Here is a 15,292-nt window from a genome sequence, read left to right as displayed (position 1 = left end):
TGGAATTGGTGTGAAAAGAAATCTCCTATCAAACATCCCTAATTATTTTTTTCGACTGGAGCTAGTAAAGTAAACATTCACTTATATTCGTGGTGAACATAAGTGATTAGTTTCCAGGACGATTAAAGAGTTCGTTTAAAATCCAAATAGTGCAGCAGAGGTAGCAGGTCCACATTGCTAGTGCAAAACATAATATGTGCAACGTACACATATAAGGAATTGCATGGAAATTAGCAATTGTGAATTGTATAAAGTGGGTCTCTCAGGGTTTTTAATCCAGTCTGTCGAATTCAGTTAGTAAAAATATCACGCCAATATATGTTTATATCATGTAAATACAAATGTTTACCCTGGAGTCCATGTCTAATGTCATTGCATACAATGTTGCATCATGTTGATATCAATGACCAATGCCGGAGTGGGTAATCGGGAAGAACAGGAAATATCCCGAAGGGCCGGCTCATGTCAATGTGGAGTTTGGGCTAGCTGGATGAGAAAAATGATTTTAAAATGCATCAGTCACTTTGAATATCTAAACTTACTCATGCATTTATTCTCCAATCAAAGTTTCAGACACTTTCAGCGCAACTAATGAGGTGAGTTTTACCATCTGGATGAATTCTCCCCTCCCAAATTTGAAGTCGGTTTGCAGGTCGTTGCAGCAATTTCTCTAGGTAGCTAAAAGCCTCTTTGGGTTGATTTTTTGTTGCTTCTACCCATATATCAAAAAATATTATGTAACACTCTGCACAAAATTACTTTTGGAGTACAAAGCTAAAAGAGGCAACAATGAAAAATGAAAAAAAAAAGAGGCAACAATGAAAAATGAAAAAAAAAAAGACAAGAAAAAAGAAGTAAAAAACTGAAAGACTCAAAAGATTACAAGGGAAATGAGAAAAGGAAGGAAAAGCAGGAACAAAATAAGAAAAAGAGGAAAATGCTAGAAAAAAAAAGAAAGAAAAAAGCTTGTGAAACAAAAAAAGAAATGAAAAAGAAGAAAAAAGCAGGTCCTCTCACAATCTAACTTCCACACAGAGTCATTGGGCTGGCAAATAAGTTCCTGTTGAACCTTTCCTGTACTCAGGTTGCATGTGAGCAGAGCTTCTCTGCATTGACATGTGTGAAAACTAAGCTAAAAAGCTCAATGTCTTCATACTGATGTATACTGAAAAGGAAATTCTCAAGTCTATATAGGCAATGACATTGTCATCAACAAAGTTGCAGAGATCAGTGCTTTGCTAGGAACATCTTCATGTTTTAGGTAGCCTATTTAAAATGTGTGTAGTGAAGCTACTTCATAAGAGTTATACGAGTTTAGTGTAAAGCCTAAAAATCTGTTGGCAAAGCAAATACAATTTTGATTTCAGATGACCGACACTGTGTTTTTGTTAACCTATCAGAAAATACCTAAATTACTTCATAAAGCTCGCTGCAGTTCCATAGTTTCATGTTCCTCCCCTAGGGCAAAGTGGGCCAGCTTTGGGTATAAAACTCCCCGGCTGAAAAAGGGACCCACTCCTGCCATGTCTATTACAATAAAGACTCTATTTCATTCTACTATATTCTGTTATTGTTGTACACTACCTTCTAACAACTTATCACTGATCGATAATATCTCTAAATTCAGGCTACCCAGTTACTAATACTATTGGACGAATTGTCGGATTTTATACACCCAAATATCAGGTATGCCATAAGGGTCTTGGTTGGCTGGAAAACCTAGTAAGGCACATCATTGTATGTCAACTTCCTTGACACAGTAGATTAGACTTGTCCCGACATGAAAGTGAGGATGCATCAGTTTCTATGCACGTACATGCCCTATGAAAATAGGACTTTATTTGAAGCAATCGAGGATATTCCCTTATTTTGAGTGTGTTTTTTGTTCAGGCAAAGCACAAAAAAAACCCTACATCAATCATTTATTAACAAAAGCAAACGCTAAACTATTTGTGCAAAGAACAGTTGTACATTACTACAATACATAAACTTGTGACCAAAGGGGGTAGTCTTAAGCTGAAGCTTTTAATTGCCCACCCCTATTCCATTTTTTCCCTCCAAGGAAGCCATATTTAAAATCAAAACAAGAAAACAAAGAAATTGCATTTCAAAGTTAAAATAGTATCACCAGTGGTGACTCCTATAACATATAATACTCAAAAAACTCAATATATGAATCTTTTGTATTATTTAAAATACCTGTGGTATGATTGTTTTAATTAATGTAAATTAGGGACATTTTTAAAGTCATCATCTAAATCGCTCCATAAATTAATACCTTTTCGGGTGGCAAAATGTTTAATTTTGTGCAAAAATATTGGACCTAGGCTTGACAACATTATTATAATGGTTTCCCAGTTGTTTAATGGAATCATCCATGTCCTGTATATAATTCTTTAAAATACGCAACTTTCCTATTCTACCTGGTGACTATGCAAAAGTCAATTCCTCCTGGTATCTTCATATCAATAAAATATAGATTGATAAGGGATTGCAACAAATTTGTTAAGAAAAAACTGTGGATACCACTAAGTCTGGGGAAAATCAGCTAGTCCAAAAACCGTTATAAAAGAGAAGAACTCTTTTAGATAAGAAAAACTGTGTCCGTTCCAGAAGTCATGTTTTTTTTTGGGAAAAACTCTGGCTGTTATACAATTGCTATTTTTTAAGAAACAAAGTACGAGAAATTTCATTTAAAATAATTTGAAGGATTTACCCTGCCAAATTGCATATTGCAAAAGGGTTAAACGAAGATATTGATGTTAAATGTACATTTTGTTCTGCTGACCTGTAACACATTGATGAAAAAAATCTGTTCTGAAAATTGTAATTTTGTAGCTGATAAGGTTCCAACTGTTTTGGAAATACATTGTATTTGGAATAAATGAATCAGAGACATACAAGTTGAAGTCCAAAGTAACCTTTATTGTCAATCCTATTTTCTGGATAAATTGTACATTCACAAATGTAAATTCAATGCTAGAAAAATCTCTCTAATTCCCTCCAAAGTAAAGTAAAACTATACAATCAATCCATAAAGCTTTTCCACAACCAGAAGGCCATTAAAACCAATAATATTTGGTATCTTTAAGTAACTTATCGGTTTCCACCTTGGCATGTTTTGTTTTATTTATTTCCTAGTATTTTGGATTGTCGTATAGTTTGGTTGTAATTTTACCGCAACATTGCTGTGGAAGTTTTGGAGTGTATGTTTCTGCGTTTAGTTAAATCATTTTTTAAAAAATGGACGATTAAAAAAAACAACAACTTGTGAATAATCTTCCGCTCTGTAGATAATATTTGTTTGTAGTTGGTGCTTACATGCTTGGTATACGAATAATAGGGATCTACGTTTCACAATATCTTCCAATTTTAGCATGTTGGAATTTACTTACAGTTTGTTTGTATGGCCCTAAAATCCAGTGTTATGCAAAATTCTTAAAGCTTTCGTTCTGTAATAATAGAATGAGCGATTGTATTTATGTGTATATATTTCTCCAAATCTCTGTACAATAACCTAAGTAAGGAGAAAATGAATGAACTGTACATTATATAAAGTTTAAAAAAAATAATACATTACTCTTAAATGTCTAAAATGTATAATTGAATTAATGTCAAAATGCATTCAAAATAATTTGGACACAATGTGACTGAGTGTTATCTCGCTAAACGCCAATCACATTAGCCTTCCTTGCCTTAGGGAATGGAATTATTGCTCAATACAATGATGCGATTAAAATCTAATAAATCCTCTCCCTCACCTGCTGCCTGACTCGTGGCAGTATCACAAACACCTGTCGAACTAACGGAATTTGCCACACCACCCGCCCCCTCTCCGTTTTGTGCGCGCACGGGGCTTCTTGCATGTGAATGTGTGAGTGGGGTTAGTGAAAGTTGTTTGTATCATAAACTATGTGGAGAGCCATTATCTCAAGCTGCAGAGCTGGAACAAAGCATTTGAAAAACAAGTTTAAATTCCAGCGGCATTAAAATCATATTTTTTTAACTTGAGATTGTTAATCCAAACGGGCAGTCTTTAAAAATGTGAGGGAAGTCATTTCTTCTATTAAATGGTCTCTGAATCAAAAAGATAAATGTCCGGTAACCAAATAAACCCAAAACGCACACGCCAAAACACACACACAGACACACGCAGCTTCTGTTTTCAGTAAAACAGCAATGCCCTATCAAGGCTGTTTAGTAAACGGCAGGGCAGAACGTCAAGCCTGGAGAAATGTGGTCATGCTCTTTGCTCCAGGACTGGGCCCAGGATTTACCAGCTTACTGTTGTGAGTAAACACCAAAACGCACTCCAGACACACGTACGCAGGTGATGAAAGCGGCAAATACCTTGCCTGGAGTCCACAAACTGCGTCATTTAAAGGTCAACAGAAAATCTCAATGTCTTTAACAACGGCTTGGATATGAATCCATACATTTGAAGAAATGTTTCCCAAAGATCATTTTCAGAACAAGATAAACCAGAGATACGCATGCCGTTTTAGTCTTGAAATATGTTCCAGATGAGAAAACATCTGATCAGTTTTCCAGAAAGGGTTTAAGCCATGGATCATCTTCTTTGTAACAGCCATCCACGTTAGATCTTGTACAGTAAGGTTGTGAGGGTTCTCTTCCTCAACATGGCTTTTATACACGATTTGTCGAAAAGTTAAGTTTAAAGACAAACAGGAGCGCCGAGAGAGGCTGTGTATATATGAATCATTGCTATTTCACCCTAAAATATTTTCCATGTCAACAGGCGGTAAACATGGTGATATGAAGAGGGCTTTGTAGAGAGGGAGGGAGAGCGAACATCATAGGCCAATATCTTTCTGAGATGTAAGCTGTGAGAGTACTGTTGCAAAATTTCATTTATAATTAAAGTTTACTATGTTTTCTGTGGTTACTCAACTTTAGATGAAACGTGAAATTGATCTTAATTTTGTCCTCAGATATGTGTGGCCATCTTTTCCTTTACATCAAATTTAATGATTGGATCAAAAGGTTAATCTATTTCTTTTAAGCTATTGTGTTGGAAGCGGAAGCCATTGCTGAATATTTCATAAGAGTAATTTGATATGTGGGCTTCTATTACTCTAGTGGTTCCAGTCGTCCATAAGGTGAATGATCTTATCTCTGAGAATAATATTTTTGGATTAATGCAGTCAGGATCCAGGGCTAATCGCTCTACCAAGACAGTCCTGGTTAGGGTAAACAACGATCTTATCCTGAAAATAGACTGGCGCTTCATCACTGTTCCTGCTACTGGATCTCAGTAATGCCTTTGACACTGTGGACCATAATATATTAATAGATTGGCTGAAAAAAATGTATTGGTCTCTCGGGAACTTATCTCTCATGGTTCAGATCCTACCTCTCAGATATGACACATTTTATTAGATACGGTGATATGACCTCTGAGCCTTTTAGTGTTACTTGTGGCATTCCTCAGGGCTCAGTACTTGGTCCCCTTCTTTTATGCACTTATATGCTTCCATTAGGTGATATTACTCGTAAGTATAATGTCAGTTTATATTGCCATTCGGATGAGACTTAACTGTACAGTATCTTCCAATGGAGGAATCTGCCCCACTAAATTGGGGAAATTTTAAGGACTGAGATAAAAAGATGGTGTCACTTTACTTCTTGTGCCTCAAACCTGAAAAGGCTGAAATGATAATTATTGGTCCATCTAAGTGACGTGACTTGTTCTCCTCTGAACATATACAAATGTAATATCCCCTAAAGTGACTTGGTCAAATATGTAGGTGTCACATTTGACCCTAATCTGTCCTTTTACAAAAAATATTACTAAAAACAGCTTTCTTGCATCTTTGCAACATTGCAAAAAAATCGCCCGAAGATGTCCCAGATTGATGCTGAGATAATTCAAGCGATTTTCTACCTCCTGTCTTGATTACTATGATGTACCACTCTCCGGTCTCCTGAAGTCCAGCATCATGAGCCTGCAGCTGGTATGAAAATCTGCACCGAGGCTTTTAACTAAGACAAGAAAGTTTGATCACATTACCCCGATTTTAGCTGACATGCATTGGATCCCTGCCAGTTTAAGATGTGACTTTAAGGTTCTGGTATTATTATAGAAAATTGTGCATGGACTTGCCTCCTCATATCTTTCAGATTCAATATCCCCCTATGTTTCTTGTTGGAGCATTCGCTCAGAAAATTTTTGCCCCTGAATGAAAGTTGATAAAACCAGATGCTGCTTTAACCAACCTTTTATGTCAAAACAAAGACGCATGGGGACAGACTACTACACAACATTTAAAAATTATGAAGAATATTGAACAAAATTAAGGTAATCAAGATAAAGCACGCAGCACGACGGGGCAGTGGTTAGCGCATGTGCGGCACAGTTCTGAGGTCATGAGATTGAACCTCTTGTGTGGAGTTTGTATGTTCTCCCCGTGCTTGCATGGGTTTCCTCCCACATTCCAAAAACATTCATATTAGGTTAATTGGCCGGTATAAATTGTCCCTAGGTTGGAATGAGCGAGTGAGTTGTCTGTCCCTGGGTGCCTTGCGACTGGCTGGCAACCAGTTCAGGGTGTCCCCTGCCCACTGGCCGAAGATAGCTGGGATGGGCTCCAGCATCCCCGCGACCCTACTGTTAATAAGCGGTGTAGATGGATGGATGGATGTAAGACACAGCACAATTATTCAAAATGTGAGGTAGACCAGTAATCCCCCCAAAAAATAGTAAATACACAAACTCAAATTAATTTACACTCAGCGACATGTTAAAGCATTTCGTGCATTAAGTCTTAAAGTATCTGACGAGTTTAACAAAATAGAAAAAATTAGATGTTCAGTGGCAGCACGGCGGCGCAGTGGTTAGCGCGTGTGCGCCACAGTTCTGAGATCAAACCTCCTGTGTGGAGTTTGCATGTTCTCCCCGTGCTTGTGTGGGTTCCCTCTGGGCACTCCGGTTTCCTCCCACATTCCAAAAACATGCATGTCAGCTTAATTGGCCTGGCCAAATTTCCCTAGGTGTGAATGAGGTAGCCAATTGTCTGTCCCTGCGTGCCCTGCAATTGGCTGGCAACCAGTTCAGGGAGATAGCTGAGATGGGCTCCGGCACCCCCGCAACCCTACTGAGGATAAGCAGTGCAGATAATGGATGGAAGATGTTCAGTTTAAGAAAGGTTGCAAATACACAAACATAACACACATTGCTTTAAATGGATATATAGGCCAGAAAAAAATGTATGTCCACCGTATCAGCTTCTCTGTTATAGGTCATGGTGTTCCCACCTGTGGTTGCAGGTTTACTCAGGTAGCGCCTTGCTAGCTAGCTGTTGTTGCTTCTTGGTCTTAACACTCACTCGCCTAGTGCTTTCTGAACGTTCACCAGCATTCATTTGAAACTGAATTGTTTTTCATTCATCATATTGTAGCGGGGATACTGCTTTAAAATGGTGGAATGAATTTGTCCTGTTGCCTGTCTTGATTGGCACACATTGTCTGCATATTTTGATGCCATTATTACTCAACACCAACTCAGAAATTGGTCAATCTTAGCAATGGATACCAACATGTGGTTTTAACTTTTTATGTTATATCTTAAAACTGATAATCATGATCTAAAGCAGGGGTGTCAAACTCATTTTAACTCGGGGGCCACACGATAGAACAAACATTCTGTCGAGACCGGACTTCTCGATTAAAGAGAAAGAAAAAGAGATAAAGAAATAAGAGAAAGAGGGAGGGAAAAGAAGAGAGGGCGGGACAAAAAGAAAAAAAGGGAGAGAGGGAGAGAGCGTGAGAAACAAAAGAGATAAAAAGAGAAGTCGTGAGAGAGGGGGAAAGAAAGGAAGAGAACGAAATCCAAAGAGAAATTGAAAGACAGAAGGAGAGAAAAGAGAAAAGAAAGCAAGAAGGGTAGGAAGAGAGATAGAGAAAAGAGCAACAAAGGAAGACAAAAAGATAAAAATTAAATGAAATGAAATCATCTGCATTTATATAGCGCCTTTCAAGTCAAGACTTCCCAAAGCGCTTTACATTGTGCGTCACATTTCCCAATAGCGGCCGTGCAGCCATGCAAGGAGACTTTGACATGTAACACGGAGGAGCCGGGATTCGAACTGCGACCTCTTGATCCCAAGACAAGCGCTCTACCTCCTGAGCCACTGCCGCCCCAGAGAGAGTGGATGAAACAGAGACAGAGAGTGGGAGAAGCAGGGTGGGAAAGAGAGCGAGAGAGAGAGTGAGAGAGAGAGAAAGAAATACAAGTACAGTGTCTTTGTTCAAGGCACCTGGCTTTGGCAACATCAAGTTGACATATTTCAACCTGCAACTTGTTATTCTCTTGCGCTTCTCTGAGTGTTGTCTCCCTGGCGGGGCTGATCTGGCCCGCGGGCCGCCTGTTTGACACCTGTGATCTAAAGAGTAGACTAACGGCGGGCTACAACAGGAAACTCTTGTTGCCCTGTTGACTTCCACCATATTGCAATTTTCTGGGAATTTAAGCCTCCATAACTACTTGTTTTTTCATTTTTTTTTTTTTATTACACAAATATTATCATTTGATTTGATTGAAGACATGACAAGTCAAGTCACATTTGTTTGTATAGCCCTTAGACACAACATTTCTCAAAGGACTGCACGGGTTACAATTACACCATCCCCTGATCTTAAACCAACATGTGGGCAAGGAAAAACTCAAAACCCCAAAATGAGGAAATAAGAAACCTTGAGAAGGGGGCTCACAAGTGATAATCCCCCTTCCTGGATGACAAGGGTGCTATAGATTTTGCATTGGGTAACAATACACAAAACATAGTGAACAACGATTAGAAAAACATAGGTAATACTTGTATGCAGAAATTTGTCAAGAAAGTGCAAGACAGCAACGACACCTTGAGCCTGTAAACTTGTTCAAAAAGTCCATGACAGCAACGACGCAGCTTCCCATCTCTGCCCACTGGTCGATACAGACATTGACATGCTCTGGGTCCAGACGCTGGTCCGCTGACACATCTCGATACATCCTTCTCCCTCATTTCAACATCAGCCAGGCAGCCGGAAAGGACAGGAAAGGAAAAGTATGAGGTGGGCATCAATCATGGGCGATAGAATAGAAGTGTGTCTTAAGTCTAGATTTAAAAACCTCCATTGATGTTGCAGATCTAATCTCCGGAGGCAGAGCATTCCACAGCACCGACGTCAAAAAGCAGGTCTAATATTTTGGCGCAAGTTGCCTTTAAAATGAGTTGGTGGGCTTTCAGACTCATTCATACATGCCAACCCTTTGGCACTAAAAAGCGGTGGATGTTATCGCACATTGTATTTTCAAGCACAAAATACTAAATATTAAAAACTAAATATTTAAACAAACAAACAACGGGTGCCTTTTTTAAAAAGGAAGTTGCAAAATTTTACCAAAACGGAAACCTAATGAGATTGTTGGTGCAGTGTATTCACACACAGTTTCACTTCAAGGTAAAGCAGCCATAGACTAAAATCAAAGATTTTTTTTTAAATTCTTAAGGCGTCTTTAAAGGACCAAAAGCCGTAGTCCAATGCCTAAAACTGTAGTATTGATTACTATGCTCAATCTGAACTCAATGCATACTTATACAAACCCTAAAAAAAGTATGGAATCACCAGTCTTGGGCAAGCCCTCACTGAGACATATTATTCTGTAGAAAAAAACTCACATCACAAACATGAACCAATCATAAGTAAGGTCATTCCAAAGTGCAACATTGGCTTTCAGAAAACTAAAAGAAATTCAGAAAAACATAGCTATCGTCAGTAAATGTTACTTTAATAGAGTAAGTGCAGGGAATTAAATATGGAAACACTCAATTCTGAGTAAAAAAATATGGAATCATGAAAAACAGACAAAGAAATAACAATCAAATCATATCACTACTATTTAGTTGCGCAACCTTTGCCTATTATGACAGCTTGCAGTCTCTGAGGCATGGACTTGATGAGTGACAAACAGTATTCTTCATCAAGCTGGTGCCAACTCTCTTTGATTGCAGTTGCCAGATCATCTTTGCAGGTCGGAACCTTGCTGTTAACATTTTCAATTTCCACCACAGGTTTTCAATTGGGTTGAGAGCTGGGCTATTTGCAGGCCATGACATTGACTAGATGCGTCTTTCTCCAAGGAATGCTTTCACAGTTTTTGCTCTGTGGCGTGATGCATTGTCATCTTGGAAAATGAGTTCATCAATTGAAGGAATAAGAAAGCTGTCCAAAATGTCAATGTATACGTGTGGTTTATTGCAGATTTGACCACAGCCATCTCATTTTTTCTTGAAGTGTTTCTGAATGCCAATATGTTGTACTTAGGAATGACCAAACATTTTTTACATGTTTGTGTAATGTTTGAGTTTTTTCTCCAGAATAAATGTCTGAGTGAGGGCTTGCCCAAGACTGGTGACTCCATACTTTTTGCTAGGTGTTGTACATTAATTGACAAGTTAGTGAAGTTTTTTTTGGTGTGTTTTGAATAACTCCATACAATACTTCCAACATTGTTTTCAACCCCCAAGAAACTAAACATTAAGTGTCATTAGATGTTGTAATGCAAGATGGTTGTGCATTGGTTTCAGCTGGAGGTTGACAATCGTTAGTCCATTAGTCCGTGATGCAATTAAGTCACCAATCGGTAACATCATGAGTGTGACCCATCACAAAGTTAACCATTACACAGGCATGTTGAAGTCACCTCTTGACCTCAGTGAGTCAATTTCTGCTTCAGCAATGTTCGATTCTATCTTGATCATAATGAAAATGACTGGATCTGTATCATAGGACCCAGAATTGATTGTGTTCATCACACTTTCACATAACAAAACAACTGACCTTTTACCATCCAAGCTAATCGAGTAAAAAAAACACAGAATAAAACCAGTATATGGAGGCGCATGCAATCCAACAGAATAATCTTAGGGTTTCTCGTCCACTAGATAGAACTGAATAGAACTGAAAATCCTTGTTATACGAGTTGATGGAGTCTCATCTCATCTCATCAGCCGTACCGCTTATCCTCATTAGGGTCGCGGAGGGGGCTGGAGCCCATCCCAGCCATCTCCGGGCAGTGGGCAGGGGTGTTTTTCCTTGCAAAAATATGAATGCACTTGGTACTTGCAAGAGCGCTGCCAAACAAGTACACTTTCCTTGTATGCTTCTGAGAAAGACTCTTCTTGCCAATGACTCGGAGCTGTGACGAGTTCCTGGCACAAACACGAAAAGTTCTGTTTTGACAGCTAGAAGCCAGCAGAGGGTAGCTTTGAAAACAAAGATGAATATGGTAAAGTGTGAATGTTAATGTACATCAATTTCTTCAATTTCTTCCACTGTGTAAACAAACTAGTGTTTGGGGCTGTGATGTTGAGCTCAATTGAGCACACTGTCAACAATTAACATACTGTAATGTTTTTCATCCTATTTGAGTTTGATAATCTAAATAATTTAGAAAAGTGTGCTGGTTTACTATTTATATATTATTTGTTTATTTTTCAAATATTCTCGTTTTTATGGAATTAAATTGCCTTTTTTATCATTGATAAAAACATAGTGAAGATTGTTTGCAACGAGTTTAAACATGGCACACAGGGTAAACACATATTAAAGACTTAAGCTAAAATAAAGTGAGGATAAATAAAATATTTACAAGGCAGTGTTTGAAAAGTTGTGATAATAGTGCAATGAAAATGATATATTGCAACAGTCCTAACATTGAGTTAAAACTTATTTTAAATTACTTATTCAGTGAAATACTCCCTGGCTATATTTTTTGTATAGCAGTTGAGGCACACCATTTATTCAAGGCCATAATTACACAAATAAAACTTAAAAACAATGTTTTAGCCGAAGAAGAAATGTGATAAAAATACCTTGTAAGGTGCAAAAGTGTGCCAGACTGTGTTTAGAGTAATTTCACTAATCTGTTTTCCTTACAAGCAAATTTATCTTACTTCAATAATTTAAAATTATGACTAAAAAATATTCACTATAAAACAACCCTATCCATTTCATCACTTTCTGTAGTGTTTACAAGCAGTATTATACGTACAATTCCATCAAAACTTGGTTGTGCTGGTGGTTTTGGTCTTGTTCTATGCATACAATTCTTTCACATTTAGGCTTTCTGCCACCACTTAGTGGTCAAAAATATATAACTTCTACATCAGCTGTAGCACAACAGTTACGTTTTTTTCTCCCACCACAATTCTAGTGCAAAGCACAGTTAAACTACATGGATTATGTTTTATTTGTTTTAATTGCGGATGGAACAAAGACAACTCGTAGGCAAACAAAGTGGCTCGAATTGTTCTCTCTAAAATTAAGGCAGTCGAGAGGATGACTTTGCAAGAGCAGAAATTAACTAATGGATGACACTTGCATCCAAGGATAGTGTTTCTTTAGGGTAAACAGCCAAGCGTGTGAAGCAATTGAAGTATGGTTCCGTGCACTCCCTACCTGCACAGTCAAACAACTTCATTGCACATAACACATCTGCAGTAATCTGCAAGCATGCTTCTGTCACATTGATTAGTATGGCTACTAAACAGCTCCAAATGAAGTTAATTTGTATACAATTAAAGGTTGTTGTCGAGAACAATACAATTGTTAGTGTTAAGCACATCATTAGTTACCCAAAATATTAGCGAAATTTTATAGTAATAGACTAGAGAAATTTATAGATGAGCATAAATTAATTAATGAGAGTTAATATCGTTTTAGGGCTAACAGATCAACAACAATGGCAGCTATTGAGGCGGTAGAAGAAATTACCAATAGCATAGTGGTTAGCGCGTGTGCGGCACAGTTCTAAGGTCTTGGGAACCTCCTGTGTGGGTTCAAATCCAGCTACCGGACTTTCTGTGCGGAGTTTGTATGTTCTCCCGGTGCTTACGTGGGTTTCCTCCGGGCACTCTGGTTTCCTCCCACATTCCAAAGACATGCATTTCAGGTGGATTGGCCGGTCCAAATTGTCCCTAGGTGTGAATGAGCGAGCGAGTTGTCTGTCCCTGTGTGCCCTGCGATTGGCTGGCAACCAGTTCAGGGTGTCCCCTGCCCACTGCCCGATGATTGCTGGGATGGGCTCCAGCACCCCCGCGACCCTACTGAGGATACGCGGTGCAGCTAATGAGATGAGATGAAATATTAATAGTGAATTAATTACCCTAAAAACATGGTTGGATATGAATAAATTATCTTTAAATTCAAATAAAACTAAAGTGATATTCTTTGGTAATCACAAGACCTGGTGGTGAAAATGGATAGTGTTGCCATAGACCATTGCCATCTGACATTGTATCAGAAATGATTTTTTTAAGAATTACAATAGACAGTAAAATAATTGGAAAACACTCATCAGACACATACAAACTAAGGTATTTCAAAAGTGTTTCAATTTTTAATAAAGCCAAATTGTTTTTAAATTATAATGCGCTGTACTTATTATATTGTTCTTTAGTTTTGCCATACTTAACGTACTGTGCAGAAATTTGGGGCAATAATTTCAAAAGTTCCCTCCATCCCCGTTCTGTAATCCAAATACAAGCAATGAGAATTGTACACAAGGCAGGATATTGTGTGATCATACCAATATCCTATTTCTGCAGTCCAAATTATTAAATCTGTTTGATCTAGTGGACTCTTCCACTTCCCAGCTACTATTCAAAGTGAACAAAGGTTTACTGCCAGAGAACATATAAAAATTATTCACACGAAAAGAAGGAAGTTGCAACTTGAGGGGATGCAGTAACTTTGAAATGAAATGAAATGAAATGATCTGCATTTATATAGCGCTTTTCAAGTCAATGACTCCCCAAAGCGCTTTACAATGTGCTCCACATTTCCCAATAGCGGCCTTGCAGCCATCTAAGGCGCTAACCTGCTTATTGGGGGTATGAGGGGTTCAGTGTCTTACCCAAGGACACTTCGACATGTAACACGGGCGAGCCGGGATTCAAACTGGGATCGCTTGATCCCAAGACGAGCGCTCTACCTCCTGCGCTACTGCCGCCTTTGAAATCCAACTGGTGAGAACTTCCAGGAAAAGTATGTGTGTGTCTGTATGTGGAGTTAAACTTTGGAACAAATTACAGGATGAGCTGAAAAATTATATTCACCTGTTCAAATCCAGATACAAAAAAAAAACAATATTGGCAAAGTACAGAGAGAAAGAAAATGGCGTCTGAATGATATAGCAAAAGGTAGATGTAAGCAAATCAACATTGTAATTATTATTATTATTATTATTATTATTAGTATTATTATTATTATCTTTAATATAATAATAATTCCTGAAACAATAATTATAGTTATTATAACTGTCATTAATTGTTATTATTGTCATTATTGGTGATTACTAGCATTATAGAGTTAATAGAGGGGTAAAACTAAATAAATCTGGTAGGATAAAAAAGCGTTGGAAGTGGTGATAGTTAAGATATAATATATTCTATAATATATTCCATTATTATCATTTTTTTTCTTGTAATAAAAACCTTAACTGAACATCTCTCCAGCGATTATTTTTACACATCTATTCTCGTGACCGGGATGGTGAGGAGAAATTAATGTCTCCTCTGTCATAATCCACCCTTATCCAGCATTTTGTGCAATACTTTTTAAAAATAAGCCCTAGCTTTTAGTGATTCAATGCAAACTCTTACATTCTTCAATTTTATGATTCAGCACATTTTCAAATTGTTGATTTTTAAAAATGAAAAACTGTTTGCCCTGCAATCGGCAGATGACAATTTTGTAACTTTTGGAACATTCAACAACATTCAAGGAAACCTGCAATCACACTTATACCATTTGACCACTTATAGTCAGCATGACAACACAAAACAGCGGCTCCTGCTGCCTAAAATGTAGCTACTAAGGTCATTCTGTTTTAGCCTGAGGTACCGCACAGGACTACCCAAGGTTCAGGAATGAGAAAAATCGAGTGAGCATCTTGTCACATTTTGCTGTCTGTGACTTGTAGCCCTAAAGTATCACAATGACATCAGCACACCAAAAATGACTGCATCTAATAGCATGCATTGAAACTGTAAAAATCATTAAGGGCCCTCTTATTCCCTTTTGTCATAAAAAAGGCAATAACATTTTCCCAATTTTGTCGACTGATCCAAAGAGGTACTTTTGAAAGTTGCATGTGTCAGTTCGAATTGTAAATGATACATGCTCAGTACAATAATAATGATTTATATTGTTTTAAAGATTACAATGAATAATAAAATAAATAAATCCAAGTACCATATTTCCGTACTATTAGGCGCACATGAAAGCT

Source organism: Urocampus carinirostris, chromosome 9, assembly GCF_059441175.1.
Source record: "Urocampus carinirostris isolate Australia breed hairy pipefish chromosome 9, RoL_Ucar_1.0, whole genome shotgun sequence".
NCBI lineage: Eukaryota > Metazoa > Chordata > Actinopteri > Syngnathiformes > Syngnathidae > Urocampus > Urocampus carinirostris.
The sequence above is the reverse complement of the archived record's forward strand: the minus strand, read 5'-3'. Positions refer to the sequence as shown.